At 55.1% G+C, this 5,218-nt stretch overlaps 1 pseudogene; it reads left to right on the forward strand.

Moving 5' to 3' along the window:
* Window positions 1-1,396: 1,396 nt before the first annotated feature.
* LOC125757450 (uncharacterized) lies at window positions 1,397-4,896 on the forward strand (annotated as a pseudogene).
* The last annotated feature ends 322 nt before the right edge of the window (window positions 4,897-5,218 follow it).

Here is a 5,218-nt window from a genome sequence, read left to right on the forward strand (position 1 = left end):
TGCTTTGGCAAACACCATTGCCCATTATCAGCGATTTTGCTTTGGCAAACACCATTGCCCATTATCAGCGATTTTGCTTTGGCGCACACTGCATGCTTCGCCTCTCCCCAGGTTTCACGTTAGTGGAGCTGAAACACCCTTCCCTAGATGCTTCGCCCCTCCCCAGTTTTTTATGACAAGGTATTCATTATGCCTGTATACCGGCCACATTCACCGCAGATGTGCATGGAGGAAATGGCGCGGCAATACCATGGCTCCCGTCTTCTGCTGCACTCCGTTTCGGAAGCCATAGCGCGGTCCCTGCGTGACCGTTACGTCTGCGAACGCCACGACTCCGAGCAGTTCGCACCAGCCCGCGAGCTGCGCTGCGCCGATGGCCGCTCCAGGGTCACCGTGCTGCCGCTCGAGGTGTTCTTCGACGCGCGCAACCGGACGCGTCGTGTTGCAGCCGCCGAATCCGTCCGCAATTTCATCATCGGCGCAACCGCGCGAAGCTACGTTGAACGAGCAGGACACCACTCTGAACTCGTGGTGCCCTCCGAACGTGCCATCGCTGGTTCCCCTTTGGGAAGTGAAGCTAGGCGCTACTGCCCTCGCACCAATCGCTTGGCAAAAAAAGGCGCCCGCGCACCTTGAACAGTTGTAATGACGTCCATGGATACCGATGTTTAATGATTAACGAACTAGCGTTACGGAATATCAGCGAATTATCAAGTTTACGTGCGTAGTTAAACTGTGTCGTCTCCGTATATGCGGTTGTCCTTGTCTGTGCTTTCTACGTTTCCAGGGGCTCGACAACATGCGGGGGGGGGGGGGGTCATGCGGGCAGTTGCTCACTTACTCCGCCCACCGGCACATAATATCAAAACTCCATTGCCCGCCTCCCCGTCCCCCTAAGGAACTCACTTGTCATTTCCGGACCATCCTCCGGTCCCCACCACGTCATTTGGGGGGGGGGGGGGGGAACCACGCCCACCGGCTATCGCGAGATAGCGCCACGTGCTGCGCAGAGGCGGTGCGCGTGGCCAAGCTGCGCGGCTTAAAAGGGGCAGCCTGCGCGCCGCCCAGGGGAGACGTGCCTGAGATGCCAGGACGGACGGATGCTGCCACCCGCGCTGGCCGATTGCTGATGCCGCCGATCATGGTCGTCGCCTCGTCGTCTCGTGTTCCTGGACCGACCCCGCCGTATGCAGCGTAGAGTTAAATAAATTGTTGTTGTTTGTTGCAAGTTGAAGCCTCCGTCTTCCTTGCTTTAACTGCGGACGGGACGCAGCAAGCCCAGTATCCACAGTTGGCGCCCAACGTTGTTTTTGCTCCCGCCCGCAGGAATAGCACGGTGGACGTAGGTTCGGTCCCTTGTCTTGTTCGTTGAGTCTGCGGGTAGCGCACTCTCGTGCGTGTTGTTTTGTGGCGCGTTTTTTTCCCCCTCTTCATGGCGCAGGCAGACGGAAAGCACCTCCGGTCCGGGACGATCGTGCCTACCGGCGGCGAGCAGGATTCTTCGCACGAGCAGGTTGACCAGCTGCTGGCACAGCAGCTGAACACATTTCAGCGTGTCGCTGAGTTGTGCAACACGGTCATGGACCGCATGGGCACTCGGGCCGGCGAACCACAGCTCCTATCTCCGGCCACGCTACCCACGTACACGGGTTACGACGACCCGAAATCAGTGGCTGACTTCCTAGAGGAAATGGACAGGTATGTCAGAGCGACCGGTGCCTCGGAAGCGCACGTGATGGGTCGAATCCTGCCGTTGGCTTTACGGGATGCCGCAGGACGGTGGTGGAGGCTACAAACGCCTTTCACCACTTGGGCAGAATTTGAACAGCGCTTCCGAGAGGAATTTCTGCCCCCTGGGTACGAGCTGCGAGTCCAGCGTGAGCTCGAACTAAGAACCCAGCATCCGGACGAAAGTTTGCTCGAGTACGTCCGGACGATGTAGGAACTGCATCGCCGAGCAGCACCGACTGCCTCGGAAAGGGACCAAGTAGCTCGGGTCATTCGACAGAGTCATCCCAGATTCAGGCCATTTCTTTATGGGCGCACATTCGAAACCCTTGAGCACCTCGCACGGGAGGCCCGCGGTGTACAAGACGCCCTGTTAGCTGAGAGCACTTACGTGCCACCGCCAGCGCCACAATCTGCTTTTGAGCCGTCACTGGCTTGGCGCGCCCTCGTAGCCAGTCCCTCATGCGACCTGACGAGCCCAGGCGCATTCACGGCTATCTGCTCCCGCGCCCTGGACCCCTTCGCACATGAGCAAGGGCGGCGCGGGGCCCCATTGAATACCGTATCAGGGGTAAGCTGTCCCTGGGAGCAAGTGTCCGCGGAGCAGCGTCATAGTGCAGAGCGCTCGCTCCTTACTCGAGCCATACAAGAGCTTAGTCGGTCGGACCCCCAGTCCCGATACGCCGGGTTCACAAGTCCTGCGCGAGCCGACTGTGACAGGCGCTCCTGTTATGGGTACTCCGGGAGCCACTCCGCCGAAAGACGTGATTTCAGTGATAGGTTAACTGGCCAAGGCAGACGTACCCATGTCGCATGCTACCAGTGCGGTCAAACTGGTCATGTGAGGCGGCAGTGCTTTGCGCGCCGTAGCGCGAATGCAGGTTCGGGAAACTGCCTCGGCCGGCGACACTAACCACTGGCGGTGTGTCGCAGCCCACGGCCGTAAATGCCAGGAGCGTGGAACGCTGTCCGGAGCGTGTAATGGACGAACATCAAGCTGGTGAGTCAGTCATCGTTCCCTCTGTTTGCCGCGTAACGCAGGCGCAGTCTCCAGAACCAACGATGAAAGTTAAAGCGCTGGGCATTACCGTACCTGCTCTTCTTGATACCGGTTCAGGAATCTCGTTAATCGGTGACGTGTTGCTTGAGAAGTGTAAAGCTAAAAAGATGAAGTTTCGTAACTCAAATGTTCAGTTGCGAATGGCATCAAGCCACGTATCAAACGCTGAAGGTTGTGTTCGTTTACGGATAAGCTTTAATGGAAAAACGAAGCGCCAGCGATTTGTCTGTTTGCCTGGTCTATCAGTGTCAATGCTTCTCGGTCGAGATTTTCTTGCAAACGAGGGGCTCACACTCGACTTTCCTGCAAGAGGCTACCGCCTTCACGGACAGTCCGAGACAACACCCTTTGCGGAGAAGATAGACTTCGTGCCTGTACCAAGACACGCGGAAGGCGTCGCAGCCATGCACACCACTCTGCCGTCAGCAGTCATGCAGTCCCTCAGCGACTTCACGGGAACGAACCACCAACGGAAGCAGCCAGAGGCCGTGCTGATATCGTTCTCAGGAATGTTTACGGAACGTCCTGGGAAGACCGACGTTCTAGTGCATCGCATCAACACCGGCGACACCCGGCCATGGCGTTGCAACCCGAGACCGCTGAGCCAGCACAAGCGAGCCGTTCTCGATAAAGCCCTGGACGAAATGATCGACACAGAAGCCGTACGACCCTCGGACAGTCCGTGGGCCTTCCCTGTGGCATTGGCCCCAAAGAAAGATGGTACGGCACGTCTTTGTGTGGACTACCGCAGGCTCAACGCAGTCACAGTGAGAGATTCCTACCCTTTGCCAGCAATATCGAGCATAACTTATGCGCTGGGAAACGCAAAGTTCTTCACCACTATCGACTGTTCTCGTGGGTATCTGCAAATCGAAGTTCACCCTCATGATATCCCGAAAACCGCATTCACATGCCATAGAGGCTTGTTTGAGTTTGTGCGCATGCCCTTTGGTCTTTCCAATAGTCCGAGTTCCTATCAGCGCATGATGGATATGGTCTTGGGTGATGCAAAGTTTAATTATGCACTTTGGTATCTTGATGATGTGACGGTGTTTTCGCGTACGTTTGAAGAGCATCTTGAACACTTGCATACGGTGCTACAACGCATGTCAGCAGCCGGTCTAACTGTTCATCCCGGAAAACTGCAGCTTGCTACTAACAAAATCAACCTCCTGGGGTTTGTTGTCGACAACGGCGTACTAAAACCAAACCCAGATAAACTGAAGGCAATCGCAGATTACCCCCCACCCCGGAATACTAAGAGCTTGCAAAGGTTTCTCGGAATGATTGCTTTTTATCCTGACTTCATTTCGCAGTGCGCAGACATCTCCCGACCACTAACTCAGCTGCTGAAGAAAGGCGCGAAATGGCTCTGGAGCGGTGAGCAACAAGCAGCTTTCGACACGCTTCTGAAAGCAATCACCAGTAACGCCTCCATTCAGCTGCCAGATCTTAACAAACCTTTTGTGTTACAGACAGACGCCAGCGATTACGGACTTGGCGCAGTACTCTTACAGGAATGCGCAGGTGCTTTGAGGTCTGTTGCTTTCGCAAGCCACACTCTGACCGGTGCAGAACGCAACTACTCGGTAACAGAAAAAGAGTGCCTGGCTATCATTTTCGCATTAAAGAAGTTTGACATGTCTTTGGACGGGGCTCAGTTTGTCATTCAGACTGATCACCAAGCGCTCTCTTGGCTGAAACGATTGCCTAACCCCTCGGGACGATTGGACCGATGGGCGCTTACCTTGCAGCGCTACGACTATGTCATTGAGTACAAGAAGGGTAGCATTGACACAGTTGCTGACGCACTTTCACGTGCACCTTTGTGTATTGAACCCCAGGTCGAGCCGGAAACAGTGTGTGCGGTTACGACACCAGCTGTGACAATGCAGTCACGCTGGGGTACTTTGGTGAGTAAACAGGAGCTCCTTGCAGCACAGCAGGGCGATGGCCTTTTTCGTAAGGTGTCAGAAAAGCTAGCGGCTCGTGATCCAACTGACACCGGAAGCGACGAGGAGACTGACTGCTACCTGCTCGGAGAAGAAGGCCTCTTGTTCTGGTACTTTCCTCAGGTTGACAATGGCAGTATGGAGTCACCGTTTTGAGTTGTTATTCCTCGCAAACTTCGCAAATCGTTCATAAAGTACTACCATGACAGTGCTTTAGCTGGTGACTCTTCAGGGCAGACGACTTACGAGAAGCTGTGTCGTACGGTAACCTGGCCAGGGTTGAAACAGGATGTATTACGCTACGCGCGTTCCTGTTCAGTTTGTAAAAAGGCGAAACCACGTGGGGGTTTACCCTTAGGAACAATGCAGTCAGTTGAGAGTACATCGCCATGGCAGATTGTTGCATGTGACGTAATGGGCCCGTTTCCCATGAGTCCGCGGCGAAACCAATAATATTAATAATATCTGGGGTTTAACG

Source organism: Rhipicephalus sanguineus, chromosome 2 (genome assembly GCF_013339695.2).
Source record: "Rhipicephalus sanguineus isolate Rsan-2018 chromosome 2, BIME_Rsan_1.4, whole genome shotgun sequence".
In the NCBI taxonomy this organism is placed as follows: domain Eukaryota; kingdom Metazoa; phylum Arthropoda; class Arachnida; order Ixodida; family Ixodidae; genus Rhipicephalus; species Rhipicephalus sanguineus.